This window comes from Schistocerca cancellata, unplaced genomic scaffold (assembly GCF_023864275.1).
Source record: "Schistocerca cancellata isolate TAMUIC-IGC-003103 unplaced genomic scaffold, iqSchCanc2.1 HiC_scaffold_1147, whole genome shotgun sequence".
NCBI classification, from domain to species: domain Eukaryota; kingdom Metazoa; phylum Arthropoda; class Insecta; order Orthoptera; family Acrididae; genus Schistocerca; species Schistocerca cancellata.
In genome coordinates this window covers 5416748-5426382 of record NW_026047146.1, presented here as the reverse complement: position 1 = coordinate 5426382, position 9635 = coordinate 5416748, and the positions used below count along the sequence as shown (strand labels likewise).

Here is a 9635-nt window from a genome sequence, read left to right as displayed (position 1 = left end):
CTCGATTTAGAAGGAGAATCCCTATAACCCATAGTATTTCATAGCGACGCAATTTCTTTGTTAATTCGTCAATGTGAGGGAGCGAGAGATGCAGTAGAGGAGGAATAGTGCATCGAAAAGTAGATACTCGTATCCCAAAAGGAAATCCTGTTGTTTCCATAGAAACGTTCCTCGATTTAGAAGGAGAATTCCTATAAACCATAGTATTTCATAGCGACGCAATTTCTGTGTTACTTCTTCAATGTGAGGGAGCGAGTGATGCAGTAAAGAAGGAATAGTGCATCGGAAAGGAGAAACTGTATCCCAAAAGAAAATCCTGTCGTTTCCATAGAAACGTTCCTCGATTTACAAGGAGAATTCCTATGACCCATAGTATTTCATAGTGACGCAATTTCTGTGTTAATTCGTCAATAAGAGGGAGCGAGAGATGCAGTAAAGAAGGAATAGTGCATCGGAAATGAGATACTCGTATACCAAAAGAAAATCCTGTCGTTTCCATAGAAACGTTCCTCGATTTAGAAGGAGAATTCCTATAAACCATAGTACTTCATAGCGACGCAATTTCTGTGTTAATTCGTCAATTTGAGGGAGCGAGAGATGCAGTAAAGAAGGAATAGTGCATCGGAAAGTAGATACTCGTATCCCAATAGAAAATCCTGTCGTTTCCATAGAAACGTTCCTCGATTTAGAAGGAGAATTCCTATAACCCATAGTATTTCATAGCGACGGAATTTCTGTGTTGATTCGTCAATGTGAGTAAGCGAGAGATGCAGTAAAGAAGGATTAGTGCATCCGAAAGGAGATACTCGTATCCCAAATGATAATCCTGTCGTTTCCATAGAAACGTTCCTCGATTTAGAAGGAGAATTTCTATAACTCATAGTATTTCAGCGACGCAATTTCTGTGTTAATTCGTCTATGTGAGGGAGCGAGAGAAGCAGTAAACAAGGAATAGTGAAAATTCCTGGCTGATTAAAACTGTGTGTTCGACCGAGACTCGAACTCGGGACCTTCCAAACTTTACAGGTAGGAGACGAGATACTGGCAGAAGTAAAGCTGTGAGACCGGGCGTGAGTCGTACTTCGGTAGCTCAGTTGGTAGAGCACTTGCCCTCGAAAGGCAAAGGTCCCGAGTTCGAGTCTCGGTCGGTCACACAGTTTTAATCTGCCAGGATGTTTCATATCAGCGCACACACCGCTGCAGAGTGAAAATCTCATTCTGGAAGGACTAGTGCATCGGAAAGGATATAATCGTATGCCAAAAAAAATCCTGTCGTTTCCATAGAAACGTACATCGATTTAGAAGGAGAGTTCCTAGGACCCATAGTATTTCATAGCGACGCAATTTCTGTGTAAATTCGTCAATGAGAGGGAGCGAGAGATGCCGTAAAGAAGGAATAGTGCATCGAAAAGGAGATACTCGTATCCCAAAAGAAAATCCTGTCGTTTCCATAGAAACGTTCCTCGATTTAGAAGGAGAATTCATATAACCCATAGTATTTCATAGCGACGCAATTTCTGTGTTAATTCGTCAATAAGAGGGAGCGAGATATGCAGTAAAGAAGGAATAGTGCATCGGAAAGGAGATACTCGTATCCCAAAAGAAAATCCTGTCGTATCCATCGAAACGTTCCTCGATTTAGAAGGAGAATTCCTATAACCCATAGTATTTCATAGCGACGCATTTATGCGTTAATTCTTCAATGTGAGGGAACGAGAGATGCAGTAAAGAAGGAATAGTGCATCGGAAAGGAGATACTCGTATCCCAAAAGAAAATCCTGTCGTTTCCATAGAAACGTTCCTCGATTTAGAAGAAGAATTCCTATAACCCATAGTATTTCATAGCGACGCAATTTCTGTGTTAATTCGTCAATGTGAGGCAGCGAGAGATGCAGTAAAGAAGGAATAGTGCATCGGAAAGGAGATACTCGTATCCCAAAAGAAAATCCTGTCGTTTCCACAGAAACGTTCCTCGATTTACAAGGAGATTCCTATTACCCAAAGTATTCCAGAGCGACGCAATTTTTGTGTTAATTCATAATTTGAGGGAGCGAGAGATGCAGTAAAGAAAGAATAGTGCATCGGAAATGAGATACTCGTATCCCAAAAGAAAATCCTGTCGTTCCCATAGAAACGTTCCTCGATTTAGAAGGAGAATTCCTATAACACATAGTACTTCATAGCGACGGAATTTCTGTGTAAATTTGTCAATGTGAGGGAGCGAGAGATGCCGTAAAGAAGGAATAGTGCATCGAAAAGGAGATACTCGTATCCCAAAAGAAAATCCAGTCGTTTCCATGGAAACGTTCCTCGATTTAGAAGGAGAATTCCTATATCCCATAGTATTTCATTGCGACGCAATTTCTGTGTCAATTCGTCAATGTGAGGGAGCGAGAGATGCAGTAAAGAAGGAATAGTGCATCGGAAAGGAGATACTCGTATCTCAAAAGAAAATCCTGTCGTTTCCATAGAAACGTTCCTCCATTTAGAAGGAAAATTCATAGAACCCATAGTATTTCATAGCGACGCAATTTCAGTGTTAATTCGTCAATAAGAGGGAGCGAGAGATGCAGTAAAGAAGGAATAGTGCATCGGAAAGGAGATACCCGTGTCCCAAAAGGAAATCCTGTCGTTTCCATACAAACGTTCCTCGATTTAGAAGGAGAATTCCTATAACCCATAGAGTTTCATAGCGACGAAATTTCTGTGTTAATTCGTCAATGTGAGGGAGCGAGAGATGCAGTAAAGAAGGAATAGTGAATCGGAAAGGAGATACTCGTAGCCCAAAAGGAAATGCTGTCGTTTCCATAGAAACGTTCCTCGATTTAGAAGGAGAATTCCTATGACCCATAGTATTTCATAGCGACGCAATTTCTGTGTTAATTCGTCAATGTGAGGGAGCGAGAGATGCAGTAAAGAAGGAATAGTGATTCGGAAAGGAGATACTCGTAGCCCAAAAGGAAATCCTGTGGTTTCCATAGAAACGTTCCTCGATTTAGATGGAGAATTCCTATAACCCATAGTATTTCATAGCGACGCAATTTCTGTGTTAATTCGTTAATGTGAGGCAGCGAGAGATGCAGTAACGAAGGTATAGTGCATCGAAAAGGAGATGCCCGTATCCCAAAAGAAAATCCTGTCGTTTCCATAGAAACGTTCCTCGATTTAGAAGGAGAATTCCTATAACCCATAGTATTTCATAACGACGCAATTTCTGTGTCAATTCGTCAATGTGAGGGAGCGAGAGATGCAGTAAAGAAGGAATAGTGCATCGGAAAGGATATACTCGTATCCCAAAAGAAAATCCTGTCGTTTCCATAGTAGCGTTCCTCGATTTACAAGGAGAATTCCTATGACCCATAGTATTTCATAGCGACGCAATTTCTGTGTTAATTCGGCAATAAGAGGGAGCGAGAGATGCAGTGAAGAAGGAATAGTGCATCGGAAAGGACATACTCGTGTCCCAAAAGAAAATCCTGTCGTTTCCATAGAAACTTTCCTCGATTTAGAAGGAGAATTCCTATAACCCATAGAGTTTCATAGCGACGAAATTTCTGTGTTAATTCGTCAATGTGAGGGAGCGAGAGATGCAGTAAAGTAGGAAAAGTGCATCGAAAAGGAGATACTCGGATCCCAATTGGAAATCCTGTCGTTTCCATAGAAACGTTCCGCGATTTAGAAAGAGAATTCCTATAAATCATAGTATTTCATAGCGACGCAATTTCTGTGTTAATTCGTCAATGTGAGGGAGCGAGAGATGCAGTAAAGAAGGTATAGTGCATCGAAAAGGAGATACTCGTATCGCAAAGGAAATCCTGTCGTTTCCATAGAAACGTTCCTCGATTTAGAAGGAGAATACCTATAACCCATAGAATTACATAGCGACGCAATTTCTGTGTTAATTCATCAATGAGAGGGAGCGAGAGATGCAGTAAAGAAGGTATAGTGCATCGAAAAGGAGATACTCGTATCCCAAAAGAAAATCCTGTCGTTTCCATAGAAACGTACCTCGATTTAGAAGGAGAATTCCTATAACCCATAGAGTTTCATAGCAACGAAATTTCTGTGTTAATTCGTCAATGTGAGGGAGCGAGAGATGCAGTAACGAAGGAAAAGTGCATCGAAAAGGAGATACTCCTATCCCAATAGGAAATCCTGTCGTTTCCATAGAAACGTTCCTCGATTTAGAAGGAGAATTCCTATTACCCATAGTAATTCTTAGCGACGCAATTTCTGTGTTAATTCGTCACTGTGAGGGAGCGAGAGATGCAGTAAAATAGGAATAGTGCATCGGAAAGGAGATATTCGTATCCCAATAGAAAATTCTGTCGTTTCCATAGAAACGTCCCTCGATTTAGAAGGAGAATCCCTATAAGTCATAGTATTTCATAGCGACGCAAATTCTGTGTTAATTCGTTAATAAGAGGGAGCGAGAGATGCAGTAAAGAAGGAATAGTGCATCGGAAAGGAGATACTCGTATCCCAAAAGAAATTCCTGTCGTTTCCATGGTAACGTTACTCGATTTAGAAGGAGAATTCCTATAACCCATAGTATTTCATAGCGACGCAATTTCGGTGTTAATTCTTCAATATGAGGGTGCGAGAGATGCAGTAAAGAAGGAATAGTGCATCGGAAAGGACATACTCGTGTCCCAAAAGAAAATCCTGTCGTTTCCATAGAAACTTTCCTCGATTTAGAAGGAGAATTCCCATAACCCATAGAGTTTCATAGCGACGAAATTTCTGTGTTAATTCGTCAATGTGAGGGAGCGAGAGATGCAGTAAAGTAGGAAAAGTGCATCGAAAAGGAGATACTCGTATCCCAATAGGAAATCCTGTCGTTTCCATAGAAACGTTCCGCGATTTAGAAAGAGAATTCCTATAAATCATAGTATTTCATAGCGACGCATTTTCTGTGTTAATTCGTCAATAAGAGGGAGCGAGAGAAGCATTAAAGAAGGAACAGTTCATCGGAAAGGAGATACTCGTATCCCAAAAGAAAATCCTGTCGTCTCCATAGAAACGTTCCTCCATTTAGAAGGAGAAGTCATAGAACACATAGTATTTCATAGCGACGCAATTTCTGTGTCAATTCGTCAATGTGAGGGAGCGAGAGATGCAGTAAAGAAGGAATAGTGCATCGGAAAGAAGATACTCTTATCCCAAAAGAAAATCCTGTCGTTTCCATAGAAACGTTTATCGATTTAGAAGGAGAATTCCAATAACCCATAGTATTCCATAGCGACGCAATTTCTGTGTTAATTCGTCTATGTGAGGGAGCGAGAGAAGCAGTAAACAAGGAATAGTGAAACTTCCTGGCTGATTAAAACTGTGTGTTCGACCGAGACTCGAACTCGGGACCTTCCAAACTTTACAGGTAGGAGACGAGATACTGGCAGAAGTAAAGCTGTGAGACCGGGCGTGAGTCGTACTTCGGTAGCTCAGTTGGTAGAGCACTTGCCCGCGAAAGACAAAGGTCCCGAGTTCGAGTCTCGGTCGGTCACACAGTTTTAATCTGCCAGGATGTTTCATATCAGCGCACACACCGCTGCAGAGTGAAAATCTCATTCTGGAAGGACTAGTGCATCGGAAAGGATATAATCGTATGCCAAAAAAAATCCTGTCGTTTCCATAGAAACGTTCATTGATTTAGAAGGAGAGTTCCTAGGAACCATAGTATTTCATAGCGACGCAATTTCTGTGTAAATTCGTCAATGAGAGGGAGCGAGAGATGCAGTAAAGTAGGAAAAGTGCATCGAAAAGGAGATACTCGGATCCCAATAGGAAATCCTGTCGTTTCCATAGAAACGTTCCGCGATTTAGAAAGAGAATTCCTATAAATCATAGTATTTCATAGCGACGCAATTTCTGTGTTAATTCGTCAATGTGAGGGAGCGAGAGATGCAGTAAAGAAGGTATAGTGCATCGAAAAGGAGATACTCGTATCGCAAAGGAAATCCTGTCGTTTCCATAGAAACGTTCCTCGATTTAGAAGGAGAATACCTATAACCCATAGAATTACATAGCGACGCAATTTCTGTGTTAATTCATCAATGAGAGGGAGCGAGAGATGCAGTAAAGAAGGTATAGTGCATCGAAAAGGAGATACTCGTATCCCAAAAGAAAATCCTGTCGTTTCCATAGAAACGTACCTCGATTTAGAAGGAGAATTCCTATAACCCATAGAGTTTCATAGCAACGAAATTTCTGTGTTAATTCGTCAATGTGAGGGAGCGAGAGATGCAGTAACGAAGGAAAAGTGCATCGAAAAGGAGATACTCCTATCCCAATAGGAAATCCTGTCGTTTCCATAGAAACGTTCCTCGATTTAGAAGGAGAATTCCTATAACCCATAGTAATTCTTAGCGACGCAATTTCTGTGTTAATTCGTCACTGTGAGGGAGCGAGAGATGCAGTAAAATAGGAATAGTGCATCGGAAAGGAGATATTCGTATCCCAATAGAAAATTCTGTCGTTTCCATAGAAACGTCTCTCGATTTAGAAGGAGAATCCCTATAAGTCATAGTATTTCATAGCGACGCAAATTCTGTGTTAATTCGTCAATAAGAGGGAGCGAGAGATGCAGTAAAGAAGGAATAGTGCATCGGAAAGGAGATACTCGTATCCCAAAAGAAATTCCTGTCGTTTCCATGGTAACGTTACTCGATTTAGAAGGAGAATTCCTATAACCCATAGTATTTCATAGCGACGCAATTTCGGTGTTAATTCTTCAATATGAGGGTGCGAGAGATGCAGTAAAGAAGGAATAGTGCATCGGAAAGGACATACTCGTGTCCCAAAAGAAAATCCTGTCGTTTCCATAGAAACTTTCCTCGATTTAGAAGGAGAATTCCCATAACCCATAGAGTTTCATAGCGACGAAATTTCTGTGTTAATTCGTCAATGTGAGGGAGCGAGAGATGCAGTAAAGTAGGAAAAGTGCATCGAAAAGGAGATACTCGTATCCCAATAGGAAATCCTGTCGTTTCCATAGAAACGTTCCGCGATTTAGAAAGAGAATTCCTATAAATCATAGTATTTCATAGCGACGCATTTTCTGTGTTAATTCGTCAATAAGAGGGAGCGAGAGAAGCATTAAAGAAGGAACAGTTCATCGGAAAGGAGATACTCGTATCCCAAAAGAAAATCCTGTCGTCTCCATAGAAACGTTCCTCCATTTAGAAGGAGAAGTCATAGAACACATAGTATTTCATAGCGACGCAATTTCTGTGTCAATTCGTCAATGTGAGGGAGCGAGAGATGCAGTAAAGAAGGAATAGTGCATCGGAAAGAAGATACTCTTATCCCAAAAGAAAATCCTGTCGTTTCCATAGAAACGTTTATCGATTTAGAAGGAGAATTCCAATAACCCATAGTATTCCATAGCGACGCAATTTCTGTGTTAATTCGTCTATGTGAGGGAGCGAGAGAAGCAGTAAACAAGGAATAGTGAAACTTCCTGGCTGATTAAAACTGTGTGTTCGACCGAGACTCGAACTCGGGACCTTCCAAACTTTACAGGTAGGAGACGAGATACTGGCAGAAGTAAAGCTGTGAGACCGGGCGTGAGTCGTACTTCGGTAGCTCAGTTGGTAGAGCACTTGCCCGCGAAAGACAAAGGTCCCGAGTTCGAGTCTCGGTCGGTCACACAGTTTTAATCTGCCAGGATGTTTCATATCAGCGCACACACCGCTGCAGAGTGAAAATCTCATTCTGGAAGGACTAGTGCATCGGAAAGGATATAATCGTATGCCAAAAAAAATCCTGTCGTTTCCATAGAAACGTTCATTGATTTAGAAGGAGAGTTCCTAGGAACCATAGTATTTCATAGCGACGCAATTTCTGTGTAAATTCGTCAATGAGAGGGAGCGAGAGATGCCGTAAAGAAGGAATAGTGCATCGAAAAGGAGATATTCGTATCCCAAAAGAAAATCCTGTCGTTTCCATAGAAACGTTCCTCGATTTAGAAGGAGAATTCCTATAACCCATAGAATTTCATAGCGACGCAATTTCTGTGATAATTCATCAATAAGAGGGAGCAAGAGATGCAGTAAAGAAGGAATAGTGCATCGGAATGGAGATACTCTTATCCCAAAAGAAAATCCTGTCGTTTCCATCGAAACGTTCCTCGATTTAGAAGGAGAATTCCTATAACCCATAGTATCTCATAGCGACGCAATTTCTGCGTTAATTCTCCAATGTGAGGGAGCGAGAGATGCAGTAAAGAAGGAATAGTGCATCGGAAAGGAGATACTCGTATCCCAAAAGAAAATCCTGTCGTTTCCATAGAAACGTTCCTCGATTTAGAAGAAGAATTCCTATAACCCATAGTATTTCATAGCGACGCAATTTCTGTGTTAATTCGTCAATGTGAGGCAGCGAGAGATGCAGTAAAGAAGGAATAGTGCATCGGAAAGGAGATACTCGTATCCCAAAAGAAAATCCTGTCGTTTCCATAGAAACATTCCTCGATTTACAAGGAGAATTCCTATAACCCAAAGTATTCCAGAGCGACGCAATTTTTGTGTTAATTCGTAATTTGAGGGAGCGAGAGATGCAGTAAAGAAAGAATAGTGCATCGGAAATGAGATACTCGTATCCCAAAAGAAAATCCTGTCGTTCCCATAGAAACGTTCCTCGATTTAGAAGGAAAATTCCTATAACACATAGTATTTCATAGCGACGGAATTTCTGTGTAAATTAGTCAATGTGAGGTAGCGAGAGATGCCGTAAAGAAGGAATAGTGCATCGAAAAGGAGATACTCGTATCCCAAAAGAAAATCCAGTCGTTTCCATAGAAACATTCCTCGATTTACAAGGATAATTCCTATGACACATAGTATATCATAGCGACGCAATCTCTTTGTTAATTAGTGAATAAGAGGGAACGAGAGATGTAGTAAAGAAGGAATTGTGCATCGGAAAGGAGATACTCGTATCCCAAAAGAAAATCCTGTCGTTTCCATAGAAACGTTCCTCGATTTAGAAGGAGAATTCCTATAACCCATAGTATTTCATAGCGACGCAATTTCTGTGTTAATTCGTCAATGTGAGGGAGCGAGAGATGCAGTAAAGAAGGAATAGTGCATCAAAAACGAGATACTCGTATCCCAAAAAGAAATCCTGTCGTCTCTATAGAAACGTTCCTCGATTTAGAAGGAGAATTCCTATAACCCATAGTATTTCATAGCGACGCAATTTCTGTGTTAATTCGTCAATTTGAGGGATCGATAGATGCAGTAAAGAAGGAATAGTGCATCGGAAAGGAGATACTCGTATCCCAAATGATAATCCTATCGTTTCCATAGAAACTTTCCTCGATTTAGAAGGAGAATTCCTATAACCCATAGTATTTCATAGCGACGCAATTTCTGTGTTAATTCGTCAATGTGAGGGAGCGAGAGATGCATTAAACAAGGAATAGTGCATCGGAAAGGAGATAATCGTATCCCAAAAGAAAATCCTGTCGTTTCCATAGAGACGTTCATCGATTTAGAAGGAGAATTCCTATGACCCATAGTATTTCATAGCGACGCAATTTCTGTGTAAATTCGTCAATGTGAGGGAGCGAGAGATGCAGTAAAGAAGGTATAGTGCATCGAAAAGGAGATACTCGTATCGCAAAGGAAATCCTG

General features: G+C 40.8%; 1 non-coding gene across 1 annotated transcript; it reads left to right on the top strand.

Moving 5' to 3' along the window:
• The first annotated feature begins 1077 nt into the window (after nt 1-1077).
• Nucleotides 1078-1154, top strand: Trnas-cga (transfer RNA serine (anticodon CGA)). The gene has a single exon. It is a non-coding gene; the product is annotated as a tRNA-Ser (tRNA).
• The last annotated feature ends 8481 nt before the right edge of the window (nt 1155-9635 follow it).